We start from the raw sequence: 20,791 nt of genomic DNA on the forward strand, positions 1-20,791 counted from the left end.
CCCAAAACAGCTTTAACCCTTAAAAGGTATCTTGCTTGGAGCAATTGCTAGAAAATTTAAAAGTTTGTATAAAATCATCCTACACTGAATTAAGAGAATAGCATCAATTCACTAACTGCTAAGCAGCAAACTCTTAAACCAGTCCAGAGTATATGGTTGGCTTATTGGTTTGTAAGCATCAGTTAGTAAACAACAAGCCCACTGAATTCCTAAGATTGTTGGATATCAGATGGTTGCTGGAGATTAACTTCTATTTAATGTACATTTTTTTAACCTGTTGTGATGTATCAGCCTATGCTGATTGGGTTATTACCAAAACATGTTGGGGAAAGGGTGAAGACTATATTATCAGTTCATACTTTTTCCAGTCATATACTAGGGACAGTGTGTATAGCTATAAGCATTTCTTTCCTTCTACAATTTAATTCCTGCATCTTTCTCAGAGATTACTGATACCTTTATAATACCTTCAAAGTTACCTTCTTTGGTCATCTGTCAACTGCATTTGCAATGAGACTCTACTTTGTTCCTTTTGCTTGCCCCAAATAAAGTTGTCTTGCTTATAGCTTTTTTCTGAATTCACCTTGAGCAAGGGCTAAGGAGCATCAGGACTCAGTGGAGGATAGTTTGACATGAAGCTTGATGCTAGACTTTGCAAAGGGTGCAGCTTATTCCCTTCATTGAGTTTTTGACTCTTGAAAAGGATCCAGTTTAAAGCACTGATGTCAGGAATGAAGGTGAAGGTGAAGTCGCTCAGTTGTGTCTGACTCTTTGCAACCCCGTGGACTGTAGCCTACCAGGCTTCTCCGTCCATGGGATTCTCCAGGCAAGAATACTGGAGTGGGTTACCATTACCTTCTCCAGGGGATGTTCCTGACCCAGGGATCGAACCCGGGTAACCTGCATTGGAGGCAGATGCTTTAACCTCTGAGCCACCAGGGAAGCAAGAATAGTGACAGTTATTTATTTTGCACTGTGAGGAGAGATATCTCAATTTATGTGGAGTTTTTCTGGAGAAGAAATCTATTTATTTTTACTCTTCAAAATGTAGACTCTTAGCAGTATATGTATCTTGCTGAAAACTTCTGAATGGTTTGCTTGTAATTGTTTGGGCTTGTGTTGAATATCCTTCTTATATTTTAGCTGATTTTGTCCCTCACTGCCAGCCTACTGGAACCAATGCTATGCTTTTTCCTGTTTCCTGTCCTCTGTAATCCTTCTTGTAAATACCAGGAGCAAAGAGATGATAGTTTATTTTGGTCTCACAGGAAATAAAGGTACTGGTACTTATGCTCTGATGTAAATGAGACCTGTATTGAGTGACAGTTTAGTCTCTGAGATATTTTCTTTAATTCAGTTAATTTAAAAAATTTAATCCTAATTTACTTAAAAACTTTAATTTAAAAATATATTTTTATTTTGCAATAACCTTTGAGAGATTGGTTGGGTCCATTTTATTATCTGTAGCACATTCTTTAGCTTTAATTATATGTCCTCTTTTCTGTGGACCAGTGTGTGTTTATTATGTTGAACCATAATAAGTAGCACTAATGGCAATGCCCTGTTGTTCAACCTTATGTTGTTCAAGAACAAAGAATCGCTGCAGGAAGGGAGACTGTGACCAGATTGCAAATTACAGGCTTTAAGGAGCCAGCCTGCAGTATTTCCTCTTGCTGCACTGAGTTATCCTACACTAATATCTGTGGGAGACAGTACACTTGGGGCATGAGAAGCCAGATATGGGGAAGGGCACCAGGACGTAGCATGTTGCTTTCTGTTCCTTGGTTCTGATGTGAAGGATTTTTGTCTATCAGGGAGGCCAAAGTTTTGAAAAGGAAGCCCACAGCATGAAATTTCATTCAGAAGTATTTAGGAGACATGCAGATGTGTCTGGCTCCATGCCAAGTGCCAGTTATATACAATGTTGAATTACATAGATGTTGTCCTGTCTCATGGAGCTTACATTCTACTGGGGGAGAGGAACAGGCAAATATTAGGAACATGTGCTAAATTACAGATAGAAAATTACTATGAAGTTAACAGGGTCTAAGATTGAGAGTAATTAGAAAAAGGGTTTATTTAATTTGGGTGATCAGAGGAGGTCTGTTTTAGGATCTGAGACTTGAAGCTAAGACTTGGAACATTACAATGAGGCCGCCATAAAAGCCACCCTGGGAGCTGTGAATTCTGATGGTAGAGCTTTTGTGCACTCAAGCAGGTGCTGATGCTCTAAGGCAGGAAAGAACTGGCATGTTTTGGGTGCTGTAAGAAAATTAAAGGGAAAACCAATGGGAAGATCATGAGCTTGACACAGAAGTGAGGCTGTGAAAGTAGCTTAGAGAATTAGAAGGAGACATGCTGCACAGGATCCTATAGATTATGGTAAGAGGTCTGGCCTCTGGTATAAATGGAAGACAAAAGTATTCAATGTTTTTAATGAGGGGAATGGCAAATGAGGTGACCATTCTGGCTTTGTAAAAGGTTATTCTGGTCTCTGCGTGGAGTAGAGATTGATGGCGAGCATGAATAAAACCTCAGAAATAGTGGACCTTTGAAACAGAATGTTAGCAATAGAAGTGACGAGAAATGGATGGTTTCAAAATAAACATTGTAGGTGAATAAATAGCACTTCTTGATTGCTTGGATGTGGGGTGATGAGTAAGGAGTCAAGATCAACTGCTAGAATGTTGATTTGAGTACCTGTCTACTTGGTGATGTCATTTATAGTTTAGTAACTAAGTAAGTGGCCTTAAAGGCCTGGATAGTTTCCATATGAGGATTTATGCTTTGGGTCTTAGAAGCAGCCTCATTTATACATTCTAATAAAATTCCTTGACATTATTTTCACACCTCATAATGTCTTAACTGGTTAATTTTGTATTTTCTTTTTTTTTTGTTTTATTTTTAAAATGTTTCTGGGCTCTCTTTATCTTACTTTTCTTAGTCTACTGTGACTTTGGTTATATTATTTTACTTCACTAGTATATCTTTCCTAGTTTTTATTTGCTTAGTTTCATCTAGTTTTCATTGATTACATTAAACTTCTTTTTATTCTTGGAATCTGCTTTTAAATTTTACCTTTTACTGTTTTAGGTATGCTTTCATTTCTCTTAATTTATTTTATCTTATTATTTAGTATATTATCTTTTATCTGTGACTGTACTTTGCCTTATTAAATGGGTGGAAGATAAATGATCATTTCATGGATTAGCCCACCTTTTAAACAAGAGACTATATATTTACTCTCTAGAGTCCCTGAAACAGTCCCGAGAGCCTAGGTCCATTAACAAATAACCTCTGTTTCCATCTATTTGCTTTTGTGCTTCACAGGAAGGAAATAGAGATGCACAGGTCAGAAATTTACAGCATAAGTTTGCCTGCACTGAGGGCATAATGAGATGCTGAAACACTCCATGAGACTTAAGAAATGACAAGGTCTAAAATCTATGTTCTTTACTATCTACTATCAGTTAACATTAGACAAAATTTATCATATACTGCTTTTATAGTGTTTTAGTGCAATAATAGTAGTAATAGCAAGTATATTAACAGATATTATTATTAACCACTTTCTATGTTCTGTATTAAACAGTAACAACATGTGTTACTATCATGCTTTATCCTCATAGTATCCCTTAAAGATAGGTATTATTTTTAAAACATATATATGTATATATTTATAAGTGAAAAAAGTGAAGTTTGTTGAAGAAAAGCATAGACTTTGGAGCCAGGTAGACTTAGATTAGAGCTTTCCTGGTGGCTCAGATGGTAAATATTCTGCCAGCAATGCAAGAGACTCAGTTTTGATCCCTGGGTTTGGAAAATATAGGAGGGAATGGCTACCCGCTCCAGTATTCTTGCCTGGAGAATCCCATGGACAGAGGAGACTGGCAGGCTACAGTCCATGGGGTTGCAAAGAGTTGGACATGACTGAGCCGCCAACACACAGAGATTTAGATTGCAATCCTGACCTTGCCAACTGTTAGCTGTAGAGTGACCTTGAACAGGTACTCATAATACTTTTACAATTCCTTTGAGTCTTATGTTCTCTATTTTTACAACTAGGATTTTAAAAGACAGCTTGCAGGGAAGCAGTGCAGATTAAAAAAGTGATGCTTGCAGAGCACATGTTCATTAAGCTTCTGCTTAGAGGAGAGGCTTCTCCTAGGCTCTGCTACGGTGTCACTGCTCTAACTCCTTCCTCCCACATCCCTTGAGAACTGCCCTCCTGGCATTGTCCTACCCACTGAAACAGCCAGGAGATGAATCACAGAAGCCTTGTACTCTGAGAAAATTGTAAGCTAGGTTTCTTTGGAGGTCAGAGAGGCCAGAACAAAAGAAGATGAGAAAGGAGTACCAAGCTTTGTTCTCAGTCCTGATTTAGAGACCTGAGTTGATTCATCCTTCTTGAACTTGCCTTCAAAATCAGTGCCTTGATTTGCTTTTCTGGAACGGGAGATAGTCCTGGCAAGAAAAGCCCCTGGTAAAGTGGAGGAAAAGAGCCTAAAAATAGCTATAAGAATTCTCTCTGAACAAGGTTATTATTGTCACTCTATTTTACTTTTCCCCTAAATCTTGTAGCTAAAAGCAACAACAACAAAAATAACTTAAGTTTTGGGCAGTACCCAAGAATTTGTGCTGGTTTCTAAGTCACTCCCTCTGATGTCTTACTCATCCTATCTCTTTGTCTCTATCTCTACGTTATCTCAACATAAATCTCTCTCTCTCTCTCTCTCTCTCTATATATATATAAGCACATCTATACTTATATATGCATACATATCTATATGTCTATATCAGTCTATATACATATTTTTCAATCATCTATGTGAATCATGCATGTGTTTGCGTGCTAAGTCACTGCAGTAGTGTTCAACTCTTTGTGGCCTCATGGACTATAGCCTGCCAGGCTCCTCTGTCCATTGGATTCTCCAGGCAAGAACACTGGAGTGTATTGCCGTGCCCTTCTCCAGGGGATCTTCTTGATCCAGTGATCGAACCTGTGTCTCTTACATCTCCTGAACTGGCAGGCAGGTTACCACTAGTGCCACTTGGGAAGCCCAAATCATGCATAGGTTATTCTTATAAACAAGGTAGACGATGTATATTTGTCTCTCAAAGAAGTCTGAGTTGGAGGTAGTGCAGGGGTACAGACTGTCTCTTTTCCATAAGTGATTCTTCTAAATTACTGCACCTCCCTTCAGGGTGAGCCTCACTCCATGGTTCCCAGCTTATTTAAAAGAGAAAATATAAGAGAATCTGCCTAATTTAAAAGTGTGGCTTGGGAGCAGCTTGCATTACTTCTGCTCACATCTCACTGGCAAGGACTTAGTCGTATGGCTGCATCTAACCACACAGAGGCTGAGAAAAATAGGCTCTCACTGTATGCTCTGCCCAAAGAGGTCTCAGAGGATTTTCTAACTACAAAGGAGACTGGAGCATGGATAATAACAGTGGAGCAGAGGTAATTAGTATTCTCCCCATACTATTATAGATGGAAGATAGTCCCACTGTGAGAAGGTCACTGCAGTTGATTTCAGAAAAGAAAGCAACTGACAATGTCTTTCCAAATGCCATTTCTGAAATTAAGCTAAATGAAACATCCATGACTTATACAAGTTTGCTGAAAACAAGAAGAAACACATATTTTAATTTCCAAGGCTCTATGTGTGCCTGTTTAGTTGCTCAGTTGTGTCTGACTGTGACCCCCCATGAACTGTAGCCGCCAGGCTCCTCTGTTCATGGGATTTCCCAGGCAAGAATAGTGGAGTGGGTTGCCATTCCCTTCTCCTGGGGATCTTCCAGCCCAGGGATCGAAACTGGGTCTCCTGAATTGCAGGTGGATTCTTTACTGTCTGAGAGACCAGGGAAGCCATGCTAAACACATAAGAGGCATTATCTCATTTATTTCTTACAACTCTGCATGATAGAGTTATTTTTCTCTTCATTTTATAGCTGAGAAGGCTGATGTTTGGAGGGATTAACTGCCCAAACTCACACAGCACGTAAGTAGCCAAGACAGGATTTAATGTGTGGCTGAGCCCACCAGTTTAACCCCAGTGCTACAACCTTCTCAGTAGATCTTGTTACTGGTATGATTTCCTTCCCCTTAGGATTAAAGGAGGATTACCATCATCCTTATTCTCTTGTTCTGAAGATACATAATAAATGGACTCCTAATAGAATGAAAGGAATCATCTGATTTGTGGCTGCTTGGGTTCATTACTTTCTGTTTTTCTTTCCAGATTCATTCTCTCCTTCTCTGGTCTGCTGTGGGCAAACTTAACCAACTGCACCACTCAAATGCCTTGAGTGTCTGATTTCAAGTGCTTTGCCCTCTGACATCAGTCAGAAGGAGACTAGAGCAGGAAATCTGAGGGAGGCAGGAAACTGCAGTATTTATTTTCTCTGCTCCCTTCATTCTGAGGTGCACCTCAGGCAGACCTTGAATTCCTCTGTGGTCCCTTTCCCACGACTACATCTTTTGTTGGGCTCTGTATTCATTAAGTTGGCTTAAAGCTCAACATTCAGAAAACGAAGATTATGGCATCTGGTCCCATCACTTCATGGGAAATAGATGGGGAAACAGTGGAAACAGTGTCAGACTTTATTTTGGGGGCTCCAAAATCACTACAGATGGTGACTGCAGCCATGAAATTAAAAGACACTTACTCCTTGGAAGGAAAGTTATGACCAACCTAGATAGCATATTAAAAAGCAGAGACATTACTTTGCCAACAAAGGTCTGTCTAGTCAAGGCTATGGTTTTTCCTGTGGTCATGTACGGATGTGAAAGTTGGACTGTGAAGAAAGCTGAGCACCAAAGAATTGATGCTTTTGAACTGTGGTGTTGGAGAAGACTCTTGAGAGTCCCTTGGACTGCAAGGAGATCCAACCAGTCCACTCTGAAGGAGATCAGTCCTGGGTGTTCCTTGGAAGGACTGGTGCTAAAGCTGAAACTCCAGTATTTTGGCCACCTCATGTGAAGAGTTGACTCTTTGGAAGACTCTGATGCTGGGAGGGATTGGAGGCAAGAGGAGAAGGGGACGACAGAGGATGAGATGGCTAGATGGCATCATTGACTAGATGGACAGGAGTTTGGGTGAACTCCAGGAGTTGGTGATGGACAGGGAGGCCTGGCCTGCTGCGATTCATGGGGTCGCAAAGAGTCGGACACGACTGAGCGACTGAACTGAACTGAATTGTATACATTAAACTCAAACGTAGTAACAGCTTCCTCTTTTTGCCAGCACTTGGGTGCTTCATCAAGCCTGTTGGTTTACTTAATGCTGTTCATACTTCTGTAAATGGGTCCCTCATTAAATGCTCTTCAGCTAAATTGTTTGTACATCCAAGTTTCCTTCTGGGATCCTGAAAGTTGCATTTATTGGGTTTATTCTCATAAATTAAACAAACAAAAATATTAGATAACCCATGACCCTTTTACATGGTAGAACTTTATAAAAAATAGTATAGCTCCTTTATTTCATGAGCATGAATTTCACTACAGCGATGTCTTTCTAGGTAGCAGCTAGGTGGGAGTGGTGCTTTGATCTTTTGATCATTTTACTATGTTGCTGTTGTTCAGTCGCTAAGTCTTGTCCAATTCTCTGCGACCCCCTGGACTGCAGCACTCTAGGCTCCTCTGTCCTCCACTGTCTCCTGGAGTTTGCTCAAATTTACTAAGGCAGTAATGACAAAATAAAGTAATTTTCATTGACTGCTGCAGTGATGATTCTTCAGTTAACCCATCTGTGTTTAAATATCCTTGGATCCCATCTGGGTTAAACCCCATTCAAGTAGGAGCTCCCTCCTATTGATGAAATTTTAACTGACATTTTGATCAACTAATTATATTTCTCAATTATTCTCACCATATGAGTCTTTCTCAAATATTTTTCCTGCTGAGTAATTAAATATCCATGTGTCCCAGAAAAATAATCAACTCAATTTTCATCAACAAAGTTTTTCACTAACTGTCCCTTTTTGACTCCTCAGAGTCCTAGTTGAAAGCTTGCTAAATCTCCCGTAATAAAGAATACTTTAGCCATTCTACAACTTAGCTAAGAACTTTTATTGTCTGGAAAGTCCTCAAGTATGTCACCTTTCAATAGGTTACACAAATGAGTTTTTCATCCCACTGTTTTATTTAACCCCCCCCTTTTATTACAGTCCCTTTATGGTGGCATTACCCCAAAACAATTGTGAGACTCTTGTTGATTTGCATGTACCTTTTATTATTTATTGAATGTGGATGGAAAATGTTTGTGAACCAGATTTCGAGAGCTTGAAATCGATTCTAGCTTATAAATGTCCTTGGGGAGTTCAAGAATAATAATAATAATGAACAAGTAAATGACTACTATTTATTGAATTCCTATCATGCATTATACAAAGTTCTAGACTCATATCATTTCATGCCATCTTTCCAACAACACTGTACACATTATTATACACAATTTACAAATAAGGAAACTGAGTCTTAAAGGGTTTTTGTCCAAGTTAATTTGTAAGTGGAGACACTGGGATTTAATCTGGCATCTTATTAAAAAATCCTTTGATTGTAAAAATAGACAAGTTGGACTACCTCAAACTAAAAAGCTTTTGCACGGCAAGGGAATCCATCTACAGAATGAAAAGTCAACCTTCAGAATGGGAGGAAATATTTGCAAATCATACATCTAATAAGGGGTTAATATTCAAAATATAAATTCAATAGTGAAAAGGCAAATAGTGCAATTAAAAAATGGGCAGAGGATCTGAATGAACATTTTTCCAAATAAGACTTACAGATGGCCAACAAGTATATAAAAAGGTACTCAGTGTCCGTAATCCTCAAGAAAATGCAAGTCAAAACCATGAGACATCACCTCACACCTGTTAGAATGACTGTCATCAGAAAGACAAGAAATGACAAGTGTTGGCAAGGATGTGAAGAAAAGGCAACCTTGTACACTATTGGCGAAAATACAAATTGGTGCAGCCACTGTGCAAAATGGTATGGGTGTTCCTTAAAAACCTAAAAATAGAACTACCAAACAGTCCAGCAATTCCACTGCTGGGCATTTATCTGAAGAAAACAAAAACACTAACCCCAAATATATATGCACTCTCAGTGTTCATTTCTGCATTATTTACAATAGCCAAGATACAGAACAACCTAACTGCCCATCAATTGATAAGTGGTTAAAGAAAATAAGACACATATATGTTTTTCAACCATAAAAATGAAGGAAATCTTGCCATTTGTGATCTCATGGATGGTCCTTTATGGCATTATGCTAAGTGAAATAAGTCAGAGAAAGGAAGCTACAATATGATCTCACTTATATGTGGAATCTAACCCCTACAAGACAAATTAAAAAAAAAAGAATCCCCCGAAGTCATAGATACAGAGAACAGATGGATGTTTGCCAAAGGTATAGTGGGCAGAAATAAAATGGGTGAAGAGGAGTCAAAAGGTACAAATTTCCAGTTATAAAACAAATAGGTTATGTGATATTATGTACAGAATGGTAACTGTTGTTAATAGTACTTACTATACTGAATATTTGAAAATTGCTAAGAGAGCATATCTGAAAAGTTCTGATCACAAGAAAAAATATTGTAGCTATGTATGATGATGGGTGTTAACTGGACTTCTTATAGTGATCATTTCACAGTATATACAAATACCAAATCATAATGTTATACACCTGAAAATAGTTAGATGTTATATGTCAATTATATCTCAGTTAAAAAGAAAAAACTTTGTGAGCTTAATCATTGTATTCTAAAATTCACTTTACGAGGCGAAAATTTTGTGACACAGTAGGTGACAATCTGAATCTATTAAATAATGCAGTCTTCTGGCTTATTCTGCTCAACCCTCAATACTGTTTTCTTTTAGCTTGGTAACTTGGTGTCACTTTTATATGATTTGATATTAATATTAAAGCAAAAGGAGAGGTGGCCTTCTTCCATAAGAAAGACAATAATACACATTGTTAAGAACATCTATTTTGATGATATGGATTTACTATAAAAAACAATCAAGATTAACCTCCATAGGAAGTTTTGTTCTTTAGAACCACACTGAAAAAATTAATTACATAAAACTAAAATCAGTCTTCGGCAGGTATTTTCTAACACTAAAAGTCTGTGTTATATAATTGCACAAAACAAGTCAGCTAGTTTAATTTTATGCTTACTTCTCCCTGCCAGGGACAGAGGAATACTGTGCTTTTTAGAATGAAATTATCCACAGGAGCCTTTACTGGTTTTTTTAGACACTGGTGGGATACTGCTTCAGCTGTTTTGAACATTTTCCAAGTCTAAGTGTTTCGTGTAGAATACCAGGGCCTCGGTGGAGTTTGCTCATGTGCTGGAGACGATCCAAAGCTAATTCCTAAAGTCAATCCTGCCTTTGTCAGCTGGGCTCAGGTGGCCTATCTCCAGGGTGGATGTAACCTTCCATTCTGGGCCACATGGCAACCATAACAATACACATTTGTTGAACACATCCTATGGCAGGCATCCTGCTGCGTAGTAGTTGAGTTGCTTAAACACCAGCTCTGCCATCTGCTCTCCTGATTGCACAGCCGAAGGATCCTTTAGCAGCCAGGACTTGACAGTCCTAGCCTCCTGGGCTTCATCAGAAGTCAACTGCCAGTGGTTTGTTCTTTGCTTCCTATCATGTGCCCAGATGAGAGAAGTGGTAACTAGAGGAAATCATTTGCATTGTCTTCATCCCTCTGTCTACTCTAGGTATCTGTCTTTCTGTTTTGATCCCTTGCAAGTTTACCTCCACCAAGGTACATGTTGATTCATGACCTTGTTTATTTTCCTTTTTAAGTGGCAATTATTATAAGAAACTGCCATTTGGAGTTTATTACTGCATTTACTACAAAAAGATAGAAGACATAAATCTAGCAAATATTTAATGAGTGTGTATAGTGCACCCCACAAAGTGGTGGTCCTTGAAGAAGTTGTAGCCCCTGTCATCACCACTAGGATTGCTGTGCAGTGGGACACAGTGTGGTCTAACAGCACAGAGGTGGGAAGGACTGATTTTTGTCTTAGAAAATCAAAGACATTTCATTGAGAAGGTAACATTTCCACTGGGTTTGAAAGGATGTACAGGAGTTTCCCAGAAGAGGATGGTGAGGATAGGAGAAACTTTGGGCAAAAGGATGGAACATGAGCAAAGGTATATTATATTATGCAAGGATGCAGTGTGTCCAGGAAAATGGGAGAAATTCAGAGTATCAGCATATGGTATTAGAGCACAGGGCTGGAAAGGTTGGTCCAAAAAGATAGTGAAGGCCTTTGTAGATGGTGCTAAGGATGTTGGGTTTCATCCCAGTTACTCAAAGATATAATAAAATATGGGGAGAGAAATAAGTGCAGGGAGGCATTAGAGAGGGAAAAGGAACCTGAAAAGCAGGAGAGATGAAATCATATATTGTTTGGTTCAAGAGCCATTTCTGTATTGACCTGGAGACTATGGGCTTCTCTGGTGGCTCAGTGGTGAAGAATCTACCTGCCAATACCTGCAAATGCAGGAGATCTGAGTTTGATCCCTGAGTCTGGAAGATCCCTGAGAAGGAAATGGCAATCCACTCCAGTATTCTTGCCTGGGAACTCCTATGGATAGAGGAGCCTGGCAGCCTACAGTCTATGCGGTCACAAAGACTTAGGGTCTAAACAATAACAAAAACAAATACTAGTGTTTTATAGTTAATAAAAAGGCAAGGGTTATTTATTGTATCAGCCAATTCTTCTAAAATCTTATGTAAGGCATTGCATTGTGTAAACTACTATGCTAAGGAAACTTTGTTTCAGTGGAGGATCTGGCTCAGAATGAAACTTAAGGCTCAATCATAGATATCATTTTGTGTTTTACATATGCCACATCATCATATGTAAACTATCAAAGTAAGTATTATTATCACAGTTTTTGAAATGAAGAAACTAAAGTATGAAGAGCATAAGGGAGGTACCCCAGGCCTTGTATTTGACTAACAGAAAGGCCTGGGATACTGCCCTTATCATCACACTTCAGTGTCTTCATTTCAAAAATCATGACAATAATACTTACTTCACACCGATGATTAAAAGAGCCAGTGTCTGTAAACCACTTAACATATCACTATAATCATTATTTTCAGGAAGATATTAATTTTCAGAAAAAAACATGATTCTACATTAATTGAAAAATATACTAGAAATATTTCCACAGGTATATTGGCAGTCTTGGCAAACTGCGCCAATCAATAGAACCATTACTTAATTTCTACTTGCGTGGACTTGTATGTGGAGTTATATTTTAAAAGCAACAAACTCACATGTGACATTCCTAGCCAAATACCAGCCAGGAAAAAAGACTATTTCCCAAGAATGCTGATGCTTAAGGAAATGCTCTCCCTTTTATGGACACAAGGGCTTCATTATTGGCCAAGTAATAATTGGAAAGCTCTCGATGGAAAACAGTATGGAATAAGACCTTTGGAATATGTAAATGCAGTGCAGACAGAGTTACTTTGGTAAATATCAGGTTGGGAGTTACCCTGGTAAATGTCCCAAGTCTCGGGTTGGGAGGAATCTAATTTTTCCCTGCATTGGCAGGCACTGGCAGGCAGAATTTTTACTGCTGAGTCACCGTGAAAGCCCATAGTCTTTGCCAATGAGGCTGAGATTCCCATCCTGTTGCTGCTGCTGAAGAGCAGAGAGAACACCATTTGATGCCTTTGTCCTCCCTGTAGGATCTTGCACTTAGATTCAGCAAGGACAAGGTCAGGTGGAGGGTGCAGATGTGGAACCCTGTGGACAAGCAGGCAATTTTGGTTGTTATAACAGCTCAATACATAGCTCAGGGACCAGCGGGCTCTTCCCAAGGAAACCAGGGGAGGTCCGGCCACGTGGAGCTGCGGCGGAGGCCGCATTGAGCAGCTGCAGTGAGGAGGGTGGAAATTCTTAGCTCCTAGGTCTCTATTAGAGAGCAGAGCTTTTTCTCCCTCAAGAACTTGGTCTACCATTTGTGCTACAGGCATGCAGATGTCTCCAAGAGCATAGACTCTCCTGCCTTTCATTATTACATGGCTTATGTGAGCACAGCCTGAGTTTCTCATGAAACATGAAATCTGCTCCTGTAGTACTGATGGTGCTGGAATGATTTGGCTGCAGAGAGTAAATTTCATGCATCTCAGGGTAGTGAGATAGTCCTTTCCTGACCTGCGCATGGTATTCTAAACAGCAGACTAAGGCACCTTGCTAAGATAAGGAAAGATCTGGGAAGCAGATGCATGATGGCTGCATGGGTACATTCATATGTTTTGTAGTCCCTGGGGTACATTTTCTTTCATTGAAGAAAAATGAGTGATATATTCTCCTTAATGCTTAGTTCAGGTACCAAATTTCCTGAGGCTTTTCCCATTTTAGTTTATGCAGAGAACCCGTGTCTCCTGTAACTCCTAAAAGAAATAGAATGTAGCACAAGTAAAATACACCAGTTATCACCACATTTTAGGCTTTTAATGTTTTGTTTTGGTGTTTCCTTAGTTTGTTCTCACTCTAAGTCAGTCATATCTGTATTCCTGGCAAAACCACTGACAAACAAAGGAATATAATTTGTTTTCCGTAGCCCTATATATTCATTCACTATGCTTTGTTGGACATTCCTGATTGTGATTAAGATGATATGTGTGCATGTGTGCTAAGTCACTTCAATCTTGTCTGACTCTCTGCCCTACCAGGGCTCCTCCAGGCTCCTCTGCTTATGGGATTCTCCAGGCAAAAATACCGGAGTGGATTACCATGCCCTCCTCCAAGGGATCTTGCCAATCCAGGGATCAAACTCACATCTTCTGTCTCCTGAATTGGCAGGCAGGTTCTTTACCATTAGCACCAATATAAAATAAACTGAAGTAAATGAAATGCAAAACTAAAGGCTCCTGTACATCCCTGGTGGAGTTTCCTGCCTGTCTTAAAAGTCTCACCTAATCTTCAAACTCCTGCCTGTCTTAAAAGCTCTCACCTAATCTTCAAAGTCCAGATCAAATGCCACCAACCTCAGAAAGTCTTTTCTGCTCCCCATAAGCAGATCTTCTTTTCTCCCTGCTGGGATCTCCTGGTTCATCCTTTTCCTGCATCACTCATTTAGCAGGCATCTCCCATTCTCCTTGAGGGTTACTTGGTTGTGTGTTTACATAAAAATGTATTGTAATCTCCTAACATGAGGGCCTTTTTTAATTTTTTAAATGAGTCTTTGTGTTTTTCACCCTGCTCAGCACAAACAGGAATCCAGGAAGTATTTTTTTTATGTGATGATATTTCTGTCTGTCTTGTACCGGGGTCCAACCCCGTTGGATCCAACCCCGTTGGATCCAGGGAATTTGAAGCAGGGACGGCATTGGTGAGGATCAGGAAACAATTGCTTAATTAAATGTTAATTAAGGATATAAAGAGTGGTTAAATAAGGATAGCTCAGTGAGGAAATTCAGTGGAGAAAAGAGGCTGAATAATTCAGCCAGAAGGTGAGAGAAAGAACGACATGGGGAGACCAAGCTTCGGTGAACAAGGCCCGCACTTTATTTCCCAAAGTAGTTTTTATACCTTAAGTTATGCATAGAGGATAATGGGGGAAGGGGTAGAGTCATGCAGTAAGCCAGGCTTTCTTCCTGTAAATTTATCATATGCAAAAGTTTAGGTGATTTGCATCCTCTTCTGGCCTGGAGGCCTGTTAACATTTTAAGACCCTTTCTTCAGAAATCTTATTTTTCTCTAAAGGTGATTAGTCAGGCGCCACCCTCCAAAAGCATTAGATAAAGTTTCATTCATACAGGGCAAAGGTGTGGTGGGCTATAACAAGAAAAAGAATTAACTCAAGGGCCCAAGGTTACAAACATTAAAGCTACTACTTACACCAATTATATTAATCAATACACTGCCAGGGACACAGTAGGTAAGGGATATGGAGACTTAGCAGCAAACATTGGCCCAACAAGTGAAAAACCCTTCACCAATACAATTTCTAATCAATCTTTTAACTGCTCAAAGGAATCTGTATTTAGACAATTTAGAACATCTCATGCCTCTCACAGTTGTGAACTAAAACACTCTTATCACACCCAAGAACTTCATTAACTGGAGCTGTAATTTAACTCTTTTTCAGAGAGAGGTGGTGGGGGACAGTCCCCGTAAAGTCAGAGGTGTAGGTGAGAGCACAAAGCAGTAAGTAGGCAGACTCTGGTTTTGGGGGCAGATGCTCGAGAATTTCCAGGGGAACTCCTGAGGCTCGATCCCGCCTTTGCGTATGCCGAGCCTCCTTCCTCATGACCTTTGCTACGGGTGGAGTTCCTCATGCTGGCTTCCGGCAGTCTTGATTAATCAAAAATGGCATTCATGAATTCTCAGTCGCTCGTTGTGTCCAACTCTTTGTGACCTCATGGACTGTAGCCCCATCTGGTTCCTCTGTGCATGGGATTTTCTGGGCAAGAATACTGGAGTGTGTTGCCATTTCCTACCTCAAATAAAAAATGGATTCAACACTTATTTTTTGCCAGGGATATGATGTGAAAAAGGCAGAGGTGGTCTTGTCTTTGATAGAAAATAATGATGTCTTCCTTCTTTCCCCTCTATGGCTGGATGTTGGGAAATAGAGTGGGAAAAGGTAGGTAGAGGCTGGAAGGGAAAGGAAAATGGAGTAGTTCCAAAAGACACGATGGGTTTGTGGGAAAGTGCATACATTGCCTCTGTTTTCCTTTTCCACAGTAAAATTTTAAAAGTTGAAAACATTAGCTCTCAAGTAAATCCCCTGCTGGTGTTCTAGTTCCAACTCTGCTTTTTCTCTGGGTGACCTTGGAATTGTTATTTAATCTCACTGAGGCTCAATTTCTACTGTTATGAGAATCCACCACATCAAATTAGATGATGTCGGTGTCTACTCACAATAGGTACTTTTGTGGATGCTTAGTAATTTTATTATTACTATTATGCATGACTCTAAGGAGGGGAGGTCCAGGACTGCCTGGAAGAAGGCAGAGGTAGCCCAGGCTGGGGATTTGCTCAGAGGCTTCCTTTCCCAGGTGGCTGGCTTCAGCTTCCTGAACAACTCTGAAGGGTATGCTGGAATCTTCCATATCTGGACTTCATCTGATAGCTGTGGGTTCCCATCGCTCAACTTCTGCTGGCAATCCTCCTTTTGCCCACCATTAGCCTTACTAGAGGGGAGAATATGTGAAGAGAAATTTCTACTCCTTTGGTTTCCTGCATCTAGGTTTTATTGTTATTATTTAGTTGCTAAGTCATGTCTGACTCTTTTGCGACCCCATGGACTGTAGCCTGCCAGGCTCCTCTGTCCTTGGAATTTCCCAGCAAGAATAATGGAGTGGGTGACCATACCCTTCTCCAGGGGCTCTTCCTGACCTAGGGATTGAACTTGCATCACCTGAACTGGCAGGCAGATTCTTTACCACTGAGCCTCCAGAGAAGACTGGTTTTAGGTTTATTTAGATCTGAAGTGACAGAGAAGGCGATGACACCCCACTCCAGTACTCTTGCCTAGAAAATCCCATGGACAGAGGAGCCTGGTAGGCTGCAGTCCATGGGGTCGCTAAGAGTCAGACATGACCTAGCAACTTCACTTTTCACTTTCAGGCACTGGAGAAGGAAATGGCAACCCACTCCAATGTTCTTGCCTGGAGAATCCCAGGGACGGGGGAGCCTGGTGGGCTGCCGTCTATGGGGTCGCACAGAGTCAGACACGACTGAATCGACTTAGCAGCAGTAGCTGCAGCAGATCTGAAGTGAAAAATCCTGTTCAGTATTTTCTGGGTTAAACTTTCCCGTCTAGAACTTTTTTTCTCAAATACTAACAAAATGGATTTTCTTTCTCCCCTACCCTCTCTTGTTAATAGGGTGCTGAGAAAATTTTGTCAATGAACGAATCAGGAGAACTGCAAGACCTCTTAACCAAAATTGAGGTAATTGTGCTTTTAGCAACTTATTTTTAGTAATCAAAATGTTCAACACATTTTGATTGTAATTGAGTTTCCCTAATTGAATTTTTCCCTGCATGTTCTTACAAATATGTAACAGGATACGTGTGGCAGTTTTAATTTGCTACCACCTGCCATGAGGTTTGCTCCAGCTAGAGTGACTTTAGTGTTAGTGTCTAACAACCTCATAGTATTAGGTGAAAATTCCAGTCAGCTTTATTAGAACCGAATTCTCTGTTATAGAGATGTTGATGAGGTATTTCAAGTCAGGCCATTGTCTGGAAGCACAAATAACGTTTTTTATGTAAATTATTTTCCTTTTTCCCAAAGACCAGCTCGCCATTTCTAAAGATAACAGAAAAACTTATTTCTCCAAAAGTGCACCTTTTAATTTTGTTCCTGTACTTTTAATTACAACATCTCAGAAATATTTATTTGGATATATAATGTATCAAATCAGTATGTACCCAGAAGGTCCTTAATATCTCTCAATTTTATCAGCCTATTTCTCTCTATATGTAGAATTAAATTATATATATTTTATAGCCTAACTGGGTCATCTTGAGAGTGAAAAAGGTGCATTAGTAATTTTTCTGGGACAGTGAACATGACTCAGACTTTCCCAGGTGAAACATGCAATATGGTTACATGGATTGGATGTGCCATGGCCAGCTCTTTGTGGTCCAGTCTCCTTTGCTGACCTCTTTTCTGATTTTCTTCCGTTCCTTCCACTTCATGGCTTCTTAGTCCCTTTCCTTCTGTCTGCCTAGCCTGCTATTGTTCCATTGCCTCATTCTTCTCCACCATCATCAAGGCCCCTCTGTGGCATCACATCTTTCCTACATCATTCCAGATTTCTCCCACCTTCGCATTCCTGTATCCCTCTTTTTCTCAGGTGTTTATCACAGTCACTTAATTTTTCTTACCTCTTTTCTTTGAACATTTGAGTCGTGTCCCAAATGAACTATATGCTCCTTGGTGTTAGGAATCATGTTTTATTCATATTGTAATCTTGCCCAGAAGGACAAATACAATGATGGTGTGTACATCATAATCTAAAACTCCTCTCAGCTCTAAAATCTGTATAGATGGGTTTGTTTCTTTCCTTTCATCCCTATACTGTACTCCAGTCCCATCAATTTGATGAAACCATCAATTTGGGTTAATATGTGCCTTTTAATTTAAGTGATTTAACTCAATGTGTATTATTATTTTCTTTGCATACTTTTATTTGTACAAATGATGTTATGTAACACACCTAATTGTGTTTCAAATTCCTTTCTATAGGCACTATGCTTTTAAGAACCACCTATATTACTTCGTGAACCTTTCATCCCCTCTTTTAAATTGCTTCATACTTCTCCAGGACAGTACAATTGAATCCAGCTTTCTCTGATGATGGAGATGTTTTTACTGTATCCTATCCAACATAGTAGTCACTGGATGCATGTGGCTATTGAGCACTTAAAGAATAGTTAGTGTGGCTGAAGAACTGAATTTTTAATTTTATTTAACTCTATTTGATTTAAATTCAAATCAAGTAAAAATTTTTAAATAAGTAATATGATTAACCGTATCTGACAAATAGCTTATATTTTGGACAGTGCAGCTGTAGGTGGCTCCCATACTATTTTTTATCTACTCATCCACTGATGTCCTCTAACTTCCCCTTCAAATAAACTGCTGCAAGGAGTAACCTGGACTACGTTCGTTTGTGAATTTCTCTGAGAGTAGAAATCACTGGATAATAGCTTGTGTGTATCCCCACTTTTTCAGGTAGTGCCAGATGGCTCTTCATTATATTTGCACCATCCAATACTCCCTCCTACAGAGAAAGAGGTTTCCTATGTTCTCACATTCCCCACAATTGTTTTACATTGTTCCATAATTTTTGCCAAGGTAGTAGGGATAAAGATATATAGCCTTATCATTTTATTAATGTTTTTCTGATAACCATTGAGTTTGGGCATTTCCTTGTATGCTTGTTAAATTTTTAAATTTCTTCTTCTGTATGTTGTATATTACCATAAAGCATCTACCTACAATGCGGGGTCCCTGGATCTGGAAGATCCCCTGGAGAAGGAAATGGCAACCCACTCTAGTTCTCTTGGCTGGAAAATCCCATGGACAGAGGAGCCTGGTAGGCTACAGTCCATGGGGTCCCAGAGTCTGACACGACTGTGTGCAACTTCACTTTCTTTCTTTCTTTCTTTTCTTTATGTTGTATATTCTTATCCTTTCCCATTAAAAATCTTGGAACTTTTGCTGTTGTTGTTGGCTTTCAGAAGATCCTCTATAATCTAGATGTTAACTTTTTGTTGGTTTTAATAATTGTCAATATTTCCTTCCCTATTTTTAGATTCTTTCTTCGTGTCCTTCATCCAATAGAAACCTTCTGATATAACCTAACCCACCATTTGTCCTTATTTTTGTGCTTTTTAACTTTTATTTATGAATTATCCTTCTGTCATAAGGTCAGAAGATATCAGCCTACATTTTCTTCTGTTCACTTTATACTTGTTACCATCTGGTTCTTTCATTAATGGAGAATCCATTTCCATTTTCTTATACATAGTGAGATTTCCAGCATCCTCTATTAAATAATATATTATTTCTTTATTGTTTTGTTCTGCAAATTTTCAATTCAGTTAAGTCATGCAGTCATGTCTGACTCTTTGTGACCCCATGGACGGCAGCACACCAGGCCTCCCTGTCCATCACTAACTCCCGGAGTTTACTCAAACTCATGTCCATTGAGTTGGTGATGCCATCCAACCATCTCATCCTCTGTTGTCCCCTTCTCCTCTTGCTTTTAATCTTTTCCACCATCAAGGTCTTTTCAAATGAGTCAGTTCTTCGCATCAGGTGGCAAAGTATTGGAGCTTCAGATTCAGCATCAATCCTTCCAATGAATATTCAGGACTAATTTCCTTTGGGATGGATTGGTTGGATCTCCTTGTAGTCCAAGGGACTCTCAAGAGTCTTCTCCAACACTATAGTTCAAAAGCATCAATTCTCGGCACTCAGCTTTCTTTATAGTCCAACTCTCACATCCATACATGTGAGAAAATGGGTGGAATTTTCTATTTTCTACTGGAAAAATGATAGCTTTGATTAGATGGACCTTTGTTGGCAAAGTAGTGTCTCTGCTTTTTAATATGCTGTCTAGGTTGGTCATGACTTTCCTTCTAAGGAACAAGCGTCTTTTAATTTCATGGCTGCAGTCACCATCTGCAGTAGTTCGCGAGCCCAAGAAAATAAAGTCTGTCACTGTTTCCACGGTTTCCCCATCTATTTGCCATGAAGTGATGGGACCGGATGCCATGTTCTTAGTTTTCTGAATGTTGAGCTTTAAACCAACTTTTCCACCCTCCTCTTTCACTTTCATCAAGAGGCTCTTTAGTTCTTCTTCACTTTCTGCCATAAGGGTGGTGTCATCTGCATATCTGATGTTATTGATATTTCTCCTGGCAATCTTGATTCCAGCTTGTGCTTAATCCGGTCCAGCATTTCTCATGATGTACTCTGCTGCTGCTGCTAAGTCACTTCAGTCGTGTCTGACTCTGTGCAACCCCACAGACTGCAGCCCACTGGGTTCCCCTGTCCCTGGCACTCTCCAAGCAAGAACACTGGAGTGTGTTGCCATTTCCTTCTCCAGTGAGTGAAAGTGAAAAGTGAAAGTGAAGTCGCTCAGTCATGTCTGACTTGTAGTGACCCCCTGCAGCTTACCAGGCTCCTCCATCCATGGGATTTTCCAGGGAAGAGTACTGGAGTGGGGTGCCATTGCCTGCATATAAGTTAAATAAGCAGGGTGA

General features: G+C 39.7%; 1 non-coding gene across 1 annotated transcript in view; it reads left to right on the forward strand.

The window, feature by feature from the left end:
• The window catches only part of LOC109560146 (uncharacterized), a 240,703-nt gene that overhangs the window by 208,066 nt on the left and 11,846 nt on the right, over positions 1 to 20,791 (forward strand). Inside the window, exon 3 of the transcript XR_011567033.1 lies at positions 16,896 to 16,961. This is a non-coding gene — a transcript (uncharacterized protein). The remainder of the gene's footprint in view (positions 1 to 16,895; positions 16,962 to 20,791) is intronic.

Source organism: Bos indicus, chromosome 6 (genome assembly GCF_029378745.1).
Source record: "Bos indicus isolate NIAB-ARS_2022 breed Sahiwal x Tharparkar chromosome 6, NIAB-ARS_B.indTharparkar_mat_pri_1.0, whole genome shotgun sequence".
NCBI lineage: Eukaryota > Metazoa > Chordata > Mammalia > Artiodactyla > Bovidae > Bos > Bos indicus.